The sequence below is a fragment of the Neopsephotus bourkii genome, unplaced genomic scaffold (genome assembly GCF_033783945.1).
Source record: "Neopsephotus bourkii isolate Nb327-2 ecotype Australia unplaced genomic scaffold, CSIRO-AGI_Nbou_v1 NB_1423, whole genome shotgun sequence".
In the NCBI taxonomy this organism is placed as follows: domain Eukaryota; kingdom Metazoa; phylum Chordata; class Aves; order Psittaciformes; family Psittacidae; genus Neopsephotus; species Neopsephotus bourkii.
In genome coordinates, this window is record NW_026901900.1 from 2,579,909 (window position 1) to 2,588,925 (window position 9,017).

General features: G+C 44.6%; 1 long non-coding RNA gene across 1 annotated transcript; it reads right to left on the reverse strand.

The window, feature by feature from the left end:
- Positions 1-1,128: 1,128 nt before the first annotated feature.
- On the reverse strand, positions 1,129-3,693 carry LOC133220126 (uncharacterized). Its single transcript, XR_009727641.1, has 2 exons — positions 3,389-3,693; positions 1,129-1,478 (listed from the first exon to the last, which is right to left on the reverse strand). It is a non-coding gene; the product is annotated as an uncharacterized LOC133220126 (long non-coding RNA).
- Positions 3,694-9,017: the final 5,324 nt, after the last annotated feature.

Below are 9,017 nucleotides of genomic sequence, written 5' to 3' on the forward strand. Positions count from 1 at the left end.
CTAGGATTTGTGTCAGCACAAGGAAAAGCAGATGCAGAGGAACAATACTAGCTCTACCACACTTTGTTTCAAGGTACATGTAGCCACATGGGAGCACTGGAGGGAACTGCAGATCCCAGCCTGTCCTAGACCTTCACCCCTGCTCAGCCACCCTTGCTGTTCCTGTGTGGCTCCAAAATGACGTCCAAGACCAAGATGCTGGGGGTGCCCTGTGTGTTTTTTCCCTAGGATGCTACCTGAAATAGAACAGAAGATCACCAGTGTAGCCCATGGCTGTGAAGTTTGCTGGCACTGTCACTCCTGCCAGCACAGCACTACTGTGCCAGACCAGACCCTCCTCTCCTCCCACTTGGTGGGCAGCAGTGAGAACAAGCAATCAGCAAAGCACCACAGCACAGCCCACCACCAGCTTGCAAGAGACATTTCTTGTTTCAGTTTGCACACTTCACACCTCCAGAAATCTACTTGGCAGTAGACAGAGTTTTTTATAGCTTCGAAACCTCAAACTGCGATTGCTCTGAACCTATTGGCTTTAGAGGTTTTCCTGATCTCATGTTAAAACCATGTGAAATTGCTGAGCCTTGTCAGGTACCTACAAACAAACAAACAAAAGGCACAAGCCAAACTTCTCAAAACTCACAAACAAACAGAGTTTTACCCTAAGTTAATAAGTTTTACAGTGAAACTTGAAACCAGCTGACTTTTGCATGGATTCATTAAAAAATATCTGCACAGCACCCATGTCTTGTGGCTGTTCTGCAGAGCACGTCTTTATGCTATATCTGCTGCTGGGCGAAGGGTATGTGAAATGAAAATGTACTATGAAAATGTACTATTAAGACTTGCTTTTTAAATATTTCTTTAGAAATAGAGCTTGTCATACAGATTTTTGGACAAGTAGGGTAAAGAAGAATGACAGCTGGCAGCTGCCTGGGGAGGAGCTGAAAAGCTGGCAAGGGCACTAACAAAAGCTGGGGCAAAGAGCGAAGGGCCAGACTTCATGCGGAGAAGACGGGAAAATGGACATCTGAGATGGTGCTCCACAGTCACCTTTGGCACGAGAAAATCCAAACTCTTCTGCATCTAGCACAAAAGACAGGATGGAATATTTTCTTTTTGCACTTCCAATGAAATTGGTGTCTCCCTTATTCAATTGAAAGCTAACAGGCAGCATGATAAAGACTGTAAATGAACTGTTATCCTGGGGAAACAGAGCAGCTCCATTATTCATGGCCTCACACCCTGCTTTCCTTGGAATACATGGACAGTGGTTCGGTTTCTATTGAAACGCATCCAGAGTTGGAGGGCTGCATGAAGAGAGGAATCTAATGGAACAAGAAGTGGTTTAGGTGGCAGTAGCTTCCTTCATTTTTAGTGGGAGGCATCACAAGATGGTGTGGGCTTTCTTCTTGCCCAAGAAATACCTGTTGATGCTCCAGTGGAGGGTATATTGTGCAGCAGTGCATCCTCAAGGAATTCTATTCAGAGACACAAGCAAAGTATTTTGGGCAAACAGCAGGGAGGGGTTTACTGTGCCTGCTCGTTTGGCTGTGCTGATGATATATCTCAGACGTTGTGCCTTGCTTGCTGTTTTATCTTGATTTACCAATCCTAAAAATCTCATTTGCATAAGAAGCTGCTGCAGCAGGAGGGAGCAGAGACATGAGCGCATCCCTGTGCAGCTGGTGAGAGGTGTTTGTGTGTTGTTACACAAACACCTCTGGCACAGGACAGCTGCTGGTTTCTCTGTGGCAGCACTCAAGCTGCCCTGCAGAGTGACAGCAAGGAATGAGCGAGGAGAGGGTGGGAAGACATGACACTGGTGTGCATGAGACTTTGAACTCAGAGGGGCAGAGCTGGAGTCAGGGGCAGGGATTGGGACCCCATCTCCACGGGGGATTACACTGATGTCACCCGGTTGCGCTGCATGAAAAGAGCCATGCTGCTCCATGCAATTCCTCCCATAGGGTCAAGCTGTGACATTTCACTCCCATGAGGATAGGGAGCAGTTTCACCTCAGCAGGGACATCCCTGTCTGTTCCCTGTGTTCCTGAGGCCTGAAGGCTGTGGCAGGCTGTCGGCTGCTTTTCCATGCCTTCACAGATGGCTCCAGCTCCATTTGCCCAGGTGGCATCTGCTGTGCCACATCCCTGCAAGCCAGATGTCGGATTTTAGGTGATGTCCTGGAAAACAGCCATGCACAGGTTTGCACGCAGCTGAGGGATCAACATGTCTTTCCACAAGTACACACAGGGAGCATGGCTTCACAGGAGATCTGTGCCCTGCCAGCTTGCTCTCCACCAGCAGCACTATGCCAAGGCCCCACTCTGCTCAGCCTCCAGGGAAAGGCAAAAGCAGCTCTTGGAGGACACACAGAAATGCAGTCATTTTTTAAAGGCTTTATGATGATATCAGGGGCCAAGAGCAAGACACAGTGCTGGGCTGTGCACAGAGGCCTATAGGTGGGATAAAAGCAAACCCCAAATGCCTATCAGCAGCACAACCAGATTTTGGCAATGGTTTCCTGTATAAACTTGCATTTCATCTCAGACACAGCCACCAAATGAGAGAGCACAAAGTTGAGCATGACTAACTCCTCCTAGGAAGAGGCACTCTTTATTTGAGACCTCACACAGATGGATGCTGTCTTTCAGCCTCAGCCCCTCTGCCAGCACAGCTCATACCACTATGGGCACAGCATCTGCCAGGCCACTGCTAAAGAGCTTGAGTAATGTTCTCATTCATGCCACAGGTGTAGAAACTCTCCTCTGCTCTGTTTCCGGTTGTTGCAGAGCAAGGACATGTGAGCGTGCAGGATCTGGCTCTGTACATGCAAGGCAGCTCCATCAGACTTGTGCCTACAGCAGAAGCCACCACCAAGGGCTGGATTGGCTCTGAGATGCTGTCAGTGCTTCTGAGCATATCTAGGCTTGCTGGTCATGGGTCTTAGGATCCCGACACCTGAGCTGCAGCAGACACCCATGTGGTTTCCCTTTGGAGGCAGAAGATCTCCATCTTGTGTGCAGCTAGTGTCCTGAACACTTGGTTGTTCAGCAGTTAAACCAGGCTCTTCACCCAGCTACAAAAACATGCACTCTGCTGCTGTCCCCCCACTCTCTGCCACTTCTCTTAGAATCATAGAATAGTTAGGGTTGTAAAGGACCTTAAGATCAACCAATTCCAACCCCCCTACCATGGGCAGGGACACCTCACACTAAACCATGTCACCCAAGGCTCTATCCAACCAGGCCTTGAATATCACAGGGATGTTTCGGATGTTTCTTGACTCATGTCTTGCAAGTTTAAGGTACTTCTTGTCCGCCTGAGCCCAGATTTCTCACACTTTATATTTCCTCTCCTTTCTGAGAACATGAGGAAAATGTCTCACCTGTGGTCTACCTGGCTTGTTGTGCCAGGTCTCCCTTGGAAAGGTCTTCTTTGGAAAGGCAGCTGGCGTGCTTTAACCGCCCTCCATCAGCCCTGCTCAGAGAGACATACACACCACCCTGACAGCGTACACCAAGGCACGACATGGCAAAGCAGCTTCCCCACCTCAGCCTCTGTGCAGAGTTGCGCAGAGTTACGCAGACAGGGAGATTTCCCAACTTATCATGGCCAGCTTTGATACATCTTACTCACTGTCAACCTGCACAAACACCTTCCATGGGCATTTGGGAATTGCAGTAATGAGACTCATTTAGAGGTACCTTGTCAAGTCTTTATATAGTTCAGCTGTTCCAAAAATAGCAGCTTTCTAGAATAAATCTCCTCCTGAGCATGATTGGCCATATCTGAGCCCTTCTAATTTATTAGCACTGAGCTGATTGTGTGCTGCAGGTTGTGCATTAGCCATGCCAGCCAGCATTCAGCATTACTGATTTCCACATTGAAAAGTTGAAGCTTTATGGTCTCTAATTGACGAGTGGGAGTTCATGAAAGATGTCAGGCGTTACCTTTGTTTTACTGTGAGTCACTATCGATGTTGGCAAGCATAATAAGAGCAGAGGAATGTATTAGGCACCAAATATTGTACTTCTTGCTGTGAAAGACACTAATCATTGGGATTGAGATGTTATGCTACCTGTGCAGACTGATATCCTGGCAATTTGATCACTTTACTGCTAAGTGCTGTATCTCAGAGCTTGGCAGGCCTATGAATGTCTCACTTAGTCACACATCTTTGGGGGCAATATTTAGCATTACAAGTAATAGAATCACACGGAGTTTTCCACTTGCCTCTGGATGAGGGTAGTAAAGCCGTATACATACATTCTGAAGTACTTGTATATTCAGAGGTACCTACCCCCATCTCTACAGTGAGCAAACTGGTGGTTTCCTTATTACAACAGAAAGTAAAACATATAACACAGCTGAATATGAACCCTTTTCTACAGCCATGTTTTAGCCTATGGTGTAACTGGTGGTATCTGCATGGGCAAGTTGGAGGGATACACAAGGCTTATGCCAGTTTCTCATTTGCATCCAATGTGATTCCTGCTATGTACAGCTGAACTGGCAGAATTTGTGCACTTACAAGACCTGGGCTCATTAGCTGCCCTGATGACTGGTGAGGGTAAATCAACGACCACAAGCAGCACTTCCTCCAAATACATATATATTTTTTCTTTTCCTATGAGCTGAAATCATCAGACCCCTATTGACTCCTGCAGGAGCCTTAGCTTATAGACTCCTTTACTTTTCTGTGCAAGTCCTGCTTAAAATGAAAGTTCTTCTGCCACAAAACCTGAACCAATTGTCTCCCTCAGAAAGGCACTGCTTGGGCAAGAGGAATAATCAATGATTCCGTGGATGTTTTCCACTGAGTGTCAAAGTCCTGAGTAGATGATTGAGTAGGTTCAGCCTGTAATAAATGTTTTACTTATCAATGGAGAATCTAATAAGTAATAAAACACTGAACATAAATCCTCTTCAGCTAGAGCATCAATATTTAAGCTTCTCTTTTAAAAAGGCAATGGAAATAAGTTAGAGGAGGTCTGATGCTTTAAAACTGTTCAGTTTCAGAGGAAGTTGCACTCAGAAGAAGAGGTGTTTTGACCAAATCATAGTCAGCTGTCAGGGTCATTTAGGGACACACAGAAGAACTTTATTTTTTTCCACATAAGCTACAAAGATTTGACATGAATGAATGGGTCAATTAAAATCCCCACTCTGCAGGCGCTGGCACTGAGTTGCCAGTGCAGTGATAGTAGTTAATCCCCAGTTACATCTATTTTAAAAGTCAATTTTAAGCATATGTTCAGTGCTGATATATTTCTCTGTAGGTGGCTTTCTTTTAGCACAGTCTGTAGTTTATAACATTTCAGCCAATTTCCCTCTGGGATATCAGTTTTCAAGGTTCTTGTCTTGGTTGAGAAATTGAAACTCCTCAGACAAACAGGCTGACATTCAGAAATCATGTCTGGATCATTTTAGGATAACACAAGCCCACATGAAAACAGGAGCTAGACAAGGGAAGACTAGGTGGTAGTACATCCTACTTTGTTATAAATACCAGGAGAAAATTACTTCTGTTCCTAATAAGTGCAAGGAAGTCTGTCCTTTAACTACATAGCAGAAGCCACATTTTGCAGATCTGCCTCCCTTTGCAGTAGTAGATCTCTTTCTGGAGACAGGTAGCACCTACCTTGGGAAGGGTGGGAGTTAGCAGCCAGGTCTTTGATTGTCATTTCCCCCTCTTCCCTTTTCTCCCTGCACCCAATGCCAAGATGTTTTGGCATTTGTGTGAGGGTAGGAAGAGGCAGGTCCTGGCAAGTGCAAGGTCTTTAGAGCATGGTTAGAGGAGGAGACCAACACAGTTTGGGAGCAGCTGGAGCTGGCCGGGGGTTAAGATATGGCAAGGAGCTCTTCCCCTGGCTTCAAGTGCTCAGTTTGCCAAGGCTGAAGAGAGTCATGGTTACCAAATTACCGAACAGGCTCTGGAGGAGCCCAGGGGGCTTGAAATGAGGTGCCCATGAATGGGCATGAAATATATGCCAGTGAAAGGGGGACACAGTGTGAAGAGGGGAAATACTGCAACCCATGGGGAGAACATGCCTTGAAAATCACTGCCCTCATGGATGCTGCCTGGGAATGAAAGCTGCAGATACCCCAGAGCAGCTAAATATTTTGAGTCTCTTTTTTTCTAGCAGTCATCACAGACAGCAATAACCAGAGCATTAAGCAAGTTCTGGAGTATAAGTTCTGGATATCCTTAAAGATAAGACCATGCTTTTATCAGAGTATTGCTTAAGCAACCTCTTGCTAAGTCAGCTCAGCACCTAACCCAACTGAGCCATGAACTGTTACCCAAAATAAACCTACCACCCATTTTCTCTGGTTGCTACAGTTTCTACCACGCCTCTTCATTTTTACACTTTGACTGTTTGTGTTTTACCCAGTGCAGTAGTTTTAGGCTGCTGCCATATTTTTGTTTATGTTTTCATGCACATTACGTTTTGCCTAAGCAAGAAAAGAGTGATTTAAGTTTCCATATACACACATAAATTAAATTTAAAAGAGGGAATAAACAATTTTAATTGCAGGTGTTGAATCATAAATGATATATGTTCTCAAAAGCGTCCTTCAAGAAAACCATCACAGAAGCTGTTCCAGTGTACCCCAGAGCAATAAACAACTTTCCAATAAAACACATTCATTATAAATAGAAGTCCTGTGCATGAATGCTTTTCTTCACTACCATTATTCTCCCTTGAAGAAATAGGAATTATAATTTGTATAACCCACCCCAGGACAGGGAGACAAAGCTGGATATATTTTAGCTCTTACTTGGATACTTTTGATACTTCTGTTTCCGTGCCTGAACTGCTGTGTTATGGTCCATAACTAGTGGTGGCTCCAGCCTCTGGTGTCTAGGACTACTTTAAAAGAAAACTTATTTTTAAATACTCAAATTCCTCCTTCTTTTTTCTTTTTTTGCCTTTTTTCTTTGATTTTATTTTAAATGGAGTCAGATGAAGACAAGGTAGAAATGAAAAAGAAACGCTGGTAAACCTATTTTTGTCATAAAGCTACAGAGAAAGGGAAGTACATTTTATTGGGTATGGCCTGGGAGCTGTGGTCAGTGCACTTGCCCTGCAAAGGACCTCTCATGTTCATGATCTTAAGCAAATTTTTCCCTTCCTGCTGTGGTTTCCCTGCCAGCACTGCTCTGTCTTGGCTGTTTGTTCTGTAAGTCTGCTGGAGCCGAGGCTTTCTCTTGTCATTTTCTTGTGCAATTCATTGGTGGGATATTGTTAAGTACCAGTAAACCCCTATTCTTTTGCTTGATCTCAGCACTGGATCTCTGCCTGTGAAAGCCTCATGCAAAGGCATAAATTTGGTGCCAAAATTAAAATATAGGCTTTGGTCATCTTAAAGTTCAGTTCTCCACCCTACCTACTCCTCTATCTTCAGCAGAAAAAAGAGCCATGTTAATAAAACTCCTCTAAACTGCTTTTGTTCTTAGCTCTGCTAACAATTTTGTATGTAATCCTGGGGCTCCTTCCTGGTGTCAAGGGAGGAACATGGGCCCTGGTGGAGGAATTTATCAGGATCCATATGAGAGCTGTATACACTGCCCTTTTGTTGTCCTCACTAGGGATTGAGTCAGGGAGACAGATCCCAATGAAGAGTTGTAGGATAACTTTTACCAATGAAACTGTTATCATTAATGGAATCCAAGCTATTACTATTAATAACAGGCACCTATTCAGGCAGCTCAGTTTTTACCCCACTGCCCACAGCCCCCCTTCATGGGTGACACTCCCATCACTTTGTGGCTGGGGCATGAGCAAGGAGGAACCAGCCCCAGCACTTTACTCAGGAGCAGGGGATCATCCTGATGTGCCATGGCTTCTGGGTGGCTGTTTGAGCAACCCCTCCAGAGTCCCCTACTCACATCAGGTGTAATACGGCCTTTGCCTGAATCAGCTGCCACCTTCTTGGAGGGAGCCTAAGTCACACAGCCAGCATGAGGAATGGTCTTGGATACCATCAGGCAACTCTGGGAATCCTGAGTTTCTCAGCTCTTGTAGATTCAGCAGGACCACCAGCATATGGGGCTTTCACACCCTCCTCAGCCCACACGTTTCCTCTCTTGGACCTGCTGTTTTCTGGCGACTGTTTCCCCATCCACACTCACAGATACCTACAAGCCCACACAGAAGAGCTGTTTAGGATGCTTTATGCCTCAGCACTTCCCCAGTTCATACACCTGTTAAAAACTCTGAGGGCCTCTAAAATGAAATGACACTCTCTTTTATTTGAAGAAACACTTCTCATTATAGCTCCTTTTCTAGAAGTGGAACATGTCCTGAGGTGGAATTTTTAACATATTCATGATAATATCTTTGCTTTTACATCCTCTGGGGGGTTAGACTCTGCCTACAATAGAAAGGAGAGAAAAGAGGAACTTTTTTTGCCATAGAAAACACATGAAAGAAATATTATGATTCTTCCATTCCCTTTGCAAAAAGTACAGAATTAAATTTTATTTGCAATAGAGAATGCGTTGGGTATTTGCAGAAAAGATTGTTATACTTTGCTTAGTCACTTGTAATAAATGTTACCAAATGGATTCATAACAGTGTAAATTAAAAAATATATATTTTTTTTTTTTCCATTTAGGGTTTTATTATACTTTCAGTGCATCCAGTTCTGGCAACCGCAGCCCTGGAAAAGTGTTCTCTGTGTAAATGAAGGGTATTTGACTATAGTGACTTAATGCCTGTTTGTGATTTTTGAGCTTCCTTGGACTGTATATGTGGTTTATCTGCCCTTTGTCTGCTCCTTGCCTGGCTTGCCTTCCTGGGCTGCTCATGGAGGGCATGGCTGTAATCTTTGCCCCGAGCTTGTGAGTCCCGGCTGCTCCAGGAAGAGAATTTCTTCTGAACACTTTGGGTTTGTTTAGGAAACTCCCAAGACAATGAACACACATCTTTCCTGAAAGACAGCTGGAACTGCAAATCTGTAGAAATATGAAAGCTTTGCACATGAACTCAGCACCAGCAACATAATAT